General features: G+C 34.1%; 1 long non-coding RNA gene across 1 annotated transcript in view; it reads left to right on the top strand.

Annotated features, from left to right (window-relative positions):
- The first annotated feature begins 575 nt into the window (after nucleotides 1-575).
- The window catches only part of LOC147915859 (uncharacterized), a 42,549-nt gene continuing 31,323 nt past the window's right edge, over nucleotides 576-11,801 (top strand). Inside the window, exons 1-2 of the long non-coding RNA XR_015553748.1 lie at nucleotides 576-1,133; nucleotides 8,085-8,163. This is a non-coding gene — a long non-coding RNA (uncharacterized LOC147915859). The remainder of the gene's footprint in view (nucleotides 1,134-8,084; nucleotides 8,164-11,801) is intronic.

Below are 11,801 nucleotides of genomic sequence, written 5' to 3'. Positions count from 1 at the left end.
TAAATCTGGGCACATGGGGACTTGCAGACCTAATGGTTTGATATACTAAGATACATATATATATAAGTGGGTGTCTGAAACCGTGGATAGTGCCAAACTCTATATATATACTATATTTTTTCCTATATGTATGTGAATATAATAAAGTTTAATTTATAAATTAGACACAGTGAGAGATTAACAATAACTAATAATAAAGTAGAACAATTATAGCAATATACTGTTCTAAAAGTTACCATAGATCTTGACAACAACAGCATATGATTTTTTTCTTTCCTTATTAAATCCAGAACTTCGTCTTTTCACTTAAAGGAAGCACGTTACGTCTTCTCTTTGGCATGTCCGAATTGCCAGCATCACTCCTCTTGTGCTTTGAGGCCATTATTAAGTAAATGAAGGATTGCTTGAATAGGAGCACTGCAATCAGACAGCAACAGGCCATGGCAACGGTCAATCTGATAACCCACACGCTAAGTGACTAAGGGGTGGGGAAGCATACAGCAGGAATATGATAGACTAAGGGATGATTCACATCCTGGGCAGATTGGAGCAGGATGGCGCGAAATTTCATCACACTACTCAGACGGGTGTGCAATTTAAAATATATGAAATTTTTATTTCTGAAAGATTCCATTTAATATTTTCAGAATGTGTTGACCGTGGGTGACAAACTGTGGAAAGAAAAACCACAGGTAAGCAGGAACTATTTATATATGTCCTCAGTTACCCCCTAAGAACAGCTTGTTTGGATGGGAGGACAAGGAGAGAAGAGAGGCAATATATTCTGGTATAACAGTTGCCATATAGAGACCCTAAGTGATTTTAAATAAATTTTCCATCCCTCATGTTTATGACACTTGGCTATTTTCTCTTCTTGGGTGTCTTTTTTTTTTTTTTCCTGGTGAATGAACATAAGAATCGTTAGTTTCATGTGGTATATTACACTATTTTCTCTCTCACCACAGTTTTCCCCTGAGTCTTTAAATCCACCCATCTGTTGGTTTCTTTCTCTTTTCTCTCAATTGGTTTTTCCCAGGTGCTTTAGCTGGTTTAATTTCCTCAAGTTCACTTTTTTATTTTATGATATGGACAAAGCCAGAGAAATTTTATAAAGAAAAACCCTGAATCATTAGGTAAGTGATTTCTTTTTATTTGCTTGCTACCTGACAGCCTTAAATGGCCTCGACACATGGTAAATACATTTTTTTTTTTAATCAAAACTATTATGGAAAAAATGAATAGCATCAGGAAATGACTGGAATGGTCTAATTCACGCTAGGTGTTTTTAATGAATTTTCTAAGAATTTGATCCTCAGCTCTGCATTCTTTATATATATCTTTGAAGGATATAAACTTATTTTTCATGTGAAAAATTAGACCACAAACTACTTTAAATGGAATTTGACAGGCTCAGTAAGTCGTAAAAATAATACATATATATATATATATATATGTATACCCTTTCTAGGTTATGTCATGTAACTTGCCCATTTCTCATTAAGGTGCAATTATGCCAGTGTTTCATCTTCTCTGATTCGTAGAACTCGCTGGTGGTCTTTCCCCTTTATTACATGGTAGCATGATTACCGAAAGTAAATATTCTTCTCTACCAACCTCAGACTCTTATACTCGGTGAATATCGAATTTATTTTTTCCACTCTCCTAAATAAGATGAAAGAAAAAAACAAAAAAATAGAGATTTCAGATATCTTTGGTTGGAATAATAGAAGTTTTTACATTGTGTCTAAAAATTGGACTTTTATATGTGTATATTTATAGAGAAGTTCAGAAAGCTATAAGGAAGGTTCAGAAAACTGTGTCTATTTAGGAAAAGTTCAGAAAAGTACAAGGAAAGTCTGCTGGCATTTCTGCTAATGATCATAGCTACGAAGCAAATCATAACTGTTCTCCCTATAGCTGTGGCCTGTCTCAGTGAACATGGCAGGTGCATTAAAAAAAAAATGCGTATTCTACAATAATGGAGTGTCGTGTTCTACATATGTTAATTAAGTCACGTTGATAGCATTGTTCAAATCTTCTACACACTTACAAACTTTTAGTCTAGCTTTTCTTTTCTTTCTTTTTTTTTTTTTAGGAAGCAACTTTTTTTTTTTTTTGAGAAAGATTGGTCCTGAGCTAACAACTGTTGCCAATCTTCTTCTTTTTCTTTTTCTCCCCAAAGCCCCAGTACATAGTTGTGTATCACAGATGTAGAGTTGTAGCTCTTCTATGTGGGATGCCACCTCAGCATGGCTTGATGAGCGGTGAGTATGTCCGTGCCCAGGATCTGAACCGGCGAACCCTGGACCGCCAAAGTGGAGCACGTGAACTTAACTGCTACGCCACCAGGGCAGCCCCTAGTTTTTCTATCAATTACTGAAAAAGGGATGATGAATCTGAAGTTAAAATTGGGGATTTATTTATTTCTCCTTTTAATTATGTCATTTTTCTTCATGTATTTTGAGCTCTGTGTATACATGTAGGATTATTGTATGTACTTAATGAATTGACCTTTTAACATTATGAGATGTCTCTCTTTATCTCTGGTAATACTCTTTGTCCTGAAATCTACTTTGTCTGATATTAGTATAGTAATACCAATATTTTTATGTTCAGTGTTTCTTGGTATTTCTTTTTCTTTCTACTTTCAACAAGTCTCTGTTGAGACTCTCTGTTTATATTTAAGGTCATCTCCTATGAATAGCATCCAGTTGGAGTTTTCTCTAGGGATTACAATAATCATCCTTAACTTATCACAGTCTACCTTTAATTAATATTATAACACCTTATGTATAATGTTAAAAATGTATAACATCTTTTATGTTATTTTCATTATATATTTTACTTCCAAAAATGTTATGAACCCCATAATATATCGTTATTTTTGCTTAAGGAATCAACTGACTTTCTTTTCCTATTTTAAACTGATTTTAAATAATTCAATAAAAGAAAGAAAAACACTGTAGCTTATTTACCCAAATATTTATCATTTTTAGTGCTCTTCATTTTCTCCTGTAGATCCAAACTTCCATCTGGTAGCATTTACCTTCTGTTTGAAAAAATTCCTTCAGAATTTTTTGTAGTGTGGGTACGTCCATTGGCAAAGAATTCTTTCCTTTTATTTATCTAAAACATCTTTATTTCGTCTTTAATTTTAAGAGATATATTTACTTAATAAATATTTGCTTAAGTTATATATTGACAGTATTTTTTTTCTTGCAGACTTTAAATATTTTATTTTATTCTGATCTCATTGCTTCTAATGAGACAACAGCCATCGTCATTCTTATTTTTGTCTTCCTATGTGTAATCTGTCTTTATTCTCTGGATATTTTTAAGGTTTTTTCCTTTACTTTTGGTTTTCGATAGTTTAACTATGATATATCTAAGTGCGATTTTCTTTGTACTCATCCTGCTTGAGTATTACATACCTTTGTGAATCTGCATTTGTTTTTTAAAAAACATTAAATATTTTTGCAAATATTTTCCACCCCATTAACTTTCTTTTCTTTTTCAGAAACTCCAGTTGCATTTACATCAGACCAGTTGATACTGTTCATTTTTTTCAATGCCCCCCCACCCCTAGCTACTGCGCTTCGGTTTGTATAACTAACATTTCCTTTTAGGTCCTTGGACACCACGTATCTGACACTAACGGCAGACACTAAGGCCAAATCAATGAACGTGGGCCTTTTTTCAGTTGGGGCAAGTGGTTGGCTCACTTGGCTACATTTCAGATCAGGACCCATGTGATCATTAGGATATGGGTCAAGTAAATGAGGACTAACAAGGAAGCTTAGCCAATAAAAACTTGGCCAGAACTTGGCCTTACTAATGTTATCCATTTATAAGAGAACATGATATACTGATTTATTTTCTGGAGAGTACTATCTTTAAAGACAAACTCTTCTAAATTCTCTGAACATGGTGAAATGTATCGGTCATCCATATTCCTCACTCCGCCACGTAGCACTGACTTCATAACTCGTCTTCTGCTTCAAGAGAGATGTCCTCAACTCCATACCAATCTTCTAGTCTGTCGAGCATTATTTTTATCAAAGATTCATATGCCCCAATGTACAAAGGGAAATTCATCACTATAGGTATACTTTATAGAAGGTGTACAGATTAGGATTAGAATGCATGTCTGGCTTTTATGACACGTGTGACACTGGGAAAGTCGTATATCCTCTGATATTGAGCTTTCTTACATCTTAAATGGAGAAATATCAAATATATATTGAAAGGAATTTTCTGAGGATTAAATGAAATAGAGTAAATAAAAATAATTTTATGTTATAAAATGTTAAATGTTTATTACCTTAAGGATATGTTTTCTTATTTAATAAGATTTCACTTCACTTGGCTTAAAATCTCCAAAGTTATTCTAAAGTTCATAGCATAAGTCACATGGCTAAACATTTTTTCAGACATCATCTCCTGAATTTTGTCTCAGAAATTACGGTCACTATAAGCTTTTCTATTACATTGGTGAGGTACTTCAGAAGTCAGAGACAGCTTTTCTGAGGAGTTAGTTGGTGGTTCAGTAAGAAAACTAAATATTTTTAGAATTAGATGAAATTAAATAACTCTGTAAGTAGCTGATCCAAAAAATATTTAACCTTGCCTATTAATCTCACACACGCAAATATGTGCATGAGTGCTAAGAATTTGTTGTAATGTTAAAAGTGTCTAGAGCCAAATAATTAATGTGCAAACCAACAACGTAAGAAAACTAAACAACAACAAAAACAAAATGGCAGGAGTATTGCCAAGAAAGCTTTGATATAGAGGAGGGAGGGTGTAAACTTTCAAAGTTAAGGATATAGTATGTGCAGGAATTCTCTTTAGTCAACTTGGCTTTTAGTCATACTTCGTCTATTTAGAAAATTAAGATTGAATGCATGCTATCTTATCTTAAAACACATCCCTGTGGGCATGTACTTTAAGAAAGCTTTCTTTTATTTTTTATTTTTTTTAATTTTTTTTTTAAAGATTTTATTTATTTATTTTCCCCCGAAAGCCCCAGTAGATAGTTGTATGTCATAGCTGCACATCCTTCCAGTTGCTGTATGTGGGACGCGGCCCCAGCATGGCCGGAGAAGTGGTGGGCGCCGGGGATCCGAACCCGGGCTGCCAGCAGCGGAGCGCGTGCACTTAACCGCTAAGCCATGGGGCCGGCCCTTTTTTTTTTTTTTTTTTAAAGATTTTATTTATTTATTTTTTCCCCCAAAGCCCCAGCAGATAGTTGTATGTCATAGCTGCACATCCTTCTAGTTGCTGTATGTGGGACGCCGCCTCAGCATGGCCGGAGAAGCGGTGCGTCGGTGCCCGCCTGGGATCCAAACCCGGGCCGCCAGCAGCGGAGCACGTGCACTTAACCGCTAAGCCACCGGGCCGGCCCAGAAAGCTTTCTTTTAAATAAATTCTGCTAATTTTCTTTGCTTGCCTATATCCTGAGGAATACATTTCTTAGAACTGTTCTACGCAATCTATAAACCAAGGATCGTTTTATCTCAAGGTCTCTACTGTCTCTAGAGTGACATACCTCTGATTGCTTAGGGATTTAATAACATTTGCCACACTCTTAATAGGAAAATCTGCTTCATTTTTCTGATTAATGAATGACTCCAATGTTTCATGATCTTTTTTCATTGCCATTGAAAGAAGGGAAATAGAGGGACAAGAATAATTGAGAATCTACTTCTGCTAATATCTCCAAAGCCTGAGAACTCTGAATATGCCTTTGGGATAATTGTACAAAAGAGAGAATTTTGCAGGGGTGGTGGGTACTGATTGGTGTCTTACTCAAATGTGAAAGTATACATCTATACACAATCAGCAATATACAGGCATCTCAATATGAGAATTCATTGATCATATAGTTCCTATCAAGAGAACCTTGATAACACCTAGACTATATTATCATATTATCTTTGGAAAGTGAATGGGGGTGGGAATTACAGGTATTCAGGCTTTTGTCAGAAGGATTAAGGATAAGTGATGATGAGAGTCATTAAAATGAGCAATGTTCACTTATCAAAAAAGACTATTTGCATTGGCTATTAAATGCTTTCAAGACAGGCTTCTTATCTACCAAAACATTATTGAAGAGAGTCTGAGGAGTTTGAGAGTATGAAAGAATTTGTTATGGGTCCAATGAGAAAGTAAGACTGATATAAGAAAAATATTTTTACTTGAGGAGGAAAGGAAAGATTTTACAAAACTTTACTTGGTTTTAATTAAAAAGATAATACATGCTTATAGGATATGTTGAAATTTTTTGTTGCTATTCTTAAGAACTGTCAATTTTCAAAACCATTTCTTAGGGAAAGATTGATTTAAAACATGTCTGTTATCTGTGCCTGTGATTGTTGTTGAGTGATGGAATTGTTGAGGAGTTTTAATTTGTCTTTAAAGCTTCTTTATACTCTATTTTGATTCAATACAAAATATAAATATCTTATAACATCATACATTTTTTATATTATTAAAAACATAAAGCTATTAATGACATTTCAGTCAATGACAGACCGCATATGACGGTGGTCCCATAAGATCAGTACCATAAAGCCTTGGTGTGTAGTAGGATATACTTTCTAGGTTTGTGTAAGTACACACCATGAAGTTTGCACAACAACACATTTCTCAGAACGAATCTCTGTCGTTAAGTGACGCGTGACCGTACACAAACAAATAGATGATAATATATTGAAAATACTTGACTTATTTATTTTATTTTTATTCATTGGATTATTATTAATTGGGGATATCTTATATCTTCTCGAGCAATATAATTATTTAAGTAATTAAAGGCATCAGAAATATTGTTTTTATCTACTTAATAATATGAGAGTATTTCCCTGGATTTTCACCGATTGAAAGAAATTTTTTTGGTGATATAGCCAAATATTTTTATTCCTACGTCTGTGCATTTAAATGGTGAAATAGTGTGATTGGAAGATATTTAGATGTTTTTAGTTTCCTTCTTTATATTTTCTAATTTTCTTACAAAAATGTGGTAAATCTATACCACAAAACTGTTTTAATTAGAAATCAAACAATGGTAAGATCAAAGAGTGAAAAAAGGAAGCTTCTATCTAATAGCTTTTGATGTGTAAATGACAGAGAATGATTTAATATGGAAGCACTGGAATATCCTGGAAAAGCATTTGTTTTTCTTTTTAAAATGTGATCACGAAGCAGATACTGCTGCTAATTGCCTAGTCAATAGCAATTCTCCCTTTTCTTTTTTACAAATGGAATCACATTTTTTTCAAGGTGGCAGTGCATCCTGTTGAAAACCCTCTCTTGCATGTGACACAGTCCTAGCAAATGAGATACGCGACGTGGAGATCTGGGATAGTTTTTCTCTTCTCATAGATGTGCTGCCTCTTTCTTCTTATCACTTCCTATTCTTATTGCATAGAATGTGAAGGCAAAACTTGGAGGATCAAGGGACCGGCCCTGTGGTCTCGTGGTTAAGTTCGGTGCACTCTGCTTCGGCGGCCCAGCTTCGGTTCCTGGGCAGGGGACCTACACCACTCATTGGCAGACATGCTGTGGCGGTGACCCACATACAAAATAGAAGAGGATTGGCACAGATGTCAGCTCAGGGAGAATCTTCCCCAAGCAAAAAGAGGAAGATTCGCAACTGATGTTAGCTCAGGGCGAATCTTCCTAAGCAAAGAAAAAAAAAAAAACTTGGAGGATCAACAGCTATCTTGCAACCGTGAGGGAGAGTCACACACAAAGGACAGAAAAGCAAAAAGATAAAGGGGATGTGATTCTTGATAATATCCTTCAACAGCTGAGTCATCCTCTGACTTTATTTATGTGGGAAAATAAACACTTTATTTTATAAGTTGCTATTTCTCACAGTTTCAGTTAAATTGGAGATGAACACAGTCTTAACTAGTAAATGCTAATATGGGTACTCCGATAGGCCTATAGTGCCTAAACATCAAGCTCTCCAGAAAATTAATAGTTCTTGGATTCATTACTGCCTTTAGACCAGGCAAGATGGATCCCTATGAGCCCCATGGTAACACTTCTCCAAATTTCCTTCCTTATGTCCTTAAAAGGAAAGACGACCATGTCTAAACATCATGAAGGGCTTCAGATTGTGCCAATGCCAGTTCTGAGAAGGACACTACTTTGGAGGTAAGAGGGTATTTGAACAGTGGAACGAAAATAATTTAAGAACAAATATAAATCAATTAACTTGTCAAATCTAGCCTATCAAATAGCATACATAGTATAGTAATTTTTTTTCCATATTAAAATGTATTTTTCTCAGTGGTATCTATTTTCTCATCTGAGTATTTTCTTGCTTGTCTTCGTGTTCTAAATAATGGTTCTGGAGACTCTTACAAACCTGTGTGTTATTCCAAACAGGTGCACATGAATGACTGAGGTACATTTTGCATTAGTAAACATTTCCTATTTCTCCTAAATTTGCAAATATATAATGACATAAAATTAAAGTATGATACCAGTTCTATATATTGGCAACCAAATATATATTAAATGTTAGAATTGGGAATATTTTTACTTTGTAAAAATTTTTAGTAATATTAATTAATTTTTTAAAAAATAAATGAAGTGTTCAGGTTTTTATTAAAAGGTCATAGACAGCAAGCGTACGATAATGATGCTAGCATGGCTAATAAAGCAGAATAGAAGCCAAAATTTTGACAAAAGAGCCAGAGCATTCTTTGTGTGATGTAGAGTGCATAGTTAGAATTTTTGCTAGAAAACATGTCTTCAATTGTGCCAGAATTGATAATATTTTTGCAACAATTCAAAATTTATAGTCTATATTTCCTGGACCTATTCAAAGATAGAAATCTTAATAAAACCCGTATAAAATTTGACCTTATAATTACCTTTGGATTTATGGTTGAAATACCATCCAAATGTTATTATAGCAGACTAGATACAAGATGAACAAAAACAGGTGAAACAACAGATGTTCAACGAAAGAAGTCACAATTTTTGTTGAAAAATGAAATTAATTTTGAATATGCATTAACCACATTTTTTGGTATGAACTGTTACTTACAATTATTAGTTTAGTAAAAGCTTATGGAAAACTCAGAGGTTTAAATTTGGTTATTTCAGTTTTAAAGGGATTAAATATTTTAAATGTTGTAGATTAAATGCATTTTTTTGTCCCTAAGTCAAAATAGACTGCATGTAAAATATGAAGCAAAGGTAACATTCCATTAAAATATAACAAAATTAGAACAAGGAAACTAAAAGGTTTGTATGACCACGAAGAAGGATATTCACACACAAGCATCTCAAAAATATTTTCTAGAAATTATTTTATAACTTAAATAGTTCAAGGAATAGTTATGATTGAGCACCATATTGCTGTTTTTGCTTTCTTATATTATCGAAGCTTTTAAAACTTTAGAGGAAGAAGAACTTAAGAAGTGCTATATGTATCCAGTTATTGCTATAAGAGATTGTAAAACTAGTAATATTAAGTTATAGTAATTTATATGGTGAAATTAAAATATTTTTCAACTCACATGGGAAAATGATAAGTTATTCCTTGGGATCCTACTTACATAATATGCAAAATCAAGGCTCCTCCCTGAATCAAAGTATTGATTTAAGGACTTTATTGATATTTACAAAAGCTGCTGCCTCAGTAGAACAGGTTTTCTTTAAAATTTGAAATTAATAAACAAGCTATCTACTTGAAGTAATAACCTAATCAGTAATAAATGTCTAATTTGGCATTGCTGCCAATAAAATACAAATTATGTTAAAAAATCCTTGCTAATAATAACATAACTGGTGATTTTACTAAAATGAAGGCAAGAAAAGAGACTTTATAGGATAAATATATACTAATTCAAATTATGTTAGTCTTTATGACTTTACTTATCAAGACATTTTAGACCTGACAGCAGAACACACAGACATGCACAATAATAATTGATTTCATTTTTTTTTTTTTTTGTGAGGAAGATCGGCCCTGAGCTAACATCTGCCAATCCTCCTCTTTTTGCTGAGGAAGACTGGCCCTGGGCTAACATCCATGCGCATCTTCCTCCACACTACGTGGGACGCCTCCACAGCATGGCTTGCCAAACAGTGCGTCAGTGTGAGCCCAGGACCGAACTGGCGAACCCCAGGCCACCGCAGCGGAGCACACGCACCCAACCTCTTGTGCCACCGGACTGGCCCCCATAATAATTGATTTCAGACTGCTCAAAATTTCATCAACTTTCAATCGTGTAAAAAACATACTTTTGCACATATTTTTAAAATTTGTTCTTATAAAATATATTTACACATATAGCGTGAGGCCCTGCTTGTCTATTCTTGTCCTGGGCCCTGAAAATATTAGAAAACACCGTATCTCCGTTACACAAAAAGTTGTTTGGGACTAAAGAGCAGAGTTAGTATCAGTAACGAGAGAAATGACAAATTCGAGAAACAAATATTTGTTGAGCAGCTAATACGTGCCATGGTCTATTCCACATCATTTAATTTTTATAAATGTCTGAGATAGGTGAGTAGGTCAATTTCAGAGAGGAGGAAATTAAGATTAAGTCATATTTTGTAGTTTTCCAAGTTCATTTTGCTTGTTATGTGAAAGAGCCAGAATTCAGAGCAAGGTCACTGTGGGCTCTCTAATTACACAGCTGTTTCTAAACTTAGATTGTAAAAGTAAAGGAAATGTGTCACAGTATAAGGCAAACCATAGTAGGCACAGAAACTATTGATTATAGAAAATGGTAGAAATAAAAAACTCACCAAGAAAAGAAAAAGAACATTTTGGAGTTTTAGAAATACTACATTTCTAAATTCTGGTAGAAGTATTAAAACATTTAGCAAATATCGAGTCTGCAAACTCTCTCCACATTCTAGAAATATGGTAGATAAGTATGATGGGAAGTGATGGAGTATTCAGGAAATAATGTTGACTATTTAGCTTTATTTCCACATTTACAAAAATAAATTGAGAATGACTAAAATTTATATAGTAAACATTTAAAAACACAAAAATGCAGACCCTGAAGAATATTTTTATAATTTCAAGGTAGAAAGGCTTTTTGAGGCGTGCAACCAAATCAGAAATCATTAAAAAAATAATAAAATATTACAGTCCCTTTTTTAAAAAAATGTTATACTGAGACAATATTAGAAACATTGATGAAAAACCAGGATTCAGATCATTTATATTAAAAAATATTACACATTAATATAACCCCTCCTAAGAAAAGAGGCAAATGACAGCAATAGGAAATTTATACAAAAATAAACACAAACACTACCTGCCCTTTGGGAAAGTAACATGTTGTGTCTGTCTCATTTTTTGCACTTCATTTGTCTTAGGATATTATTGTGAAGTCTCTATCGTGAAGGTAGTATTCAAAAGTTAGCTCACATTTGTTAGACTATGTTTATATTTAGCTGCTTATCAAATCTTTAATGTCGCCATGGTGTGACATTTGCTCAAAGAAATTCATCTTGGAGTGTCGTTATAAATCTCTAATCTGAGGATCATAACCAAGACTTTTTCTAAGGATAAATCTAAAGGTAGGTGGATACTACCAACTTTCTGATGACTGGGCTAAAACGTAGGCTGCATCAAATGATCACTGACTGTGTCTATTTTTATGTCCCCTAATAAAGATGGGAGGGGGGTGTATCTGATCAGCATGCGGAACAGAGGCTTCACCTCTGGCTCTTGCGAGAGCTTTACAAGGGTCATGCACCCTAACCTCCAAATCACTGATAAGGTTTAATGTTTTTCCTCTTCTAAGGTAATTTGCACT

This window comes from Ceratotherium simum, chromosome 12 (genome assembly GCF_057802395.1).
Source record: "Ceratotherium simum simum isolate JZ-2026a chromosome 12, ASM5780239v1, whole genome shotgun sequence".
In the NCBI taxonomy this organism is placed as follows: domain Eukaryota; kingdom Metazoa; phylum Chordata; class Mammalia; order Perissodactyla; family Rhinocerotidae; genus Ceratotherium; species Ceratotherium simum.
Note: the sequence above shows the minus strand (reverse complement) of the source record. Positions and strands in the feature narration are given on the sequence as shown.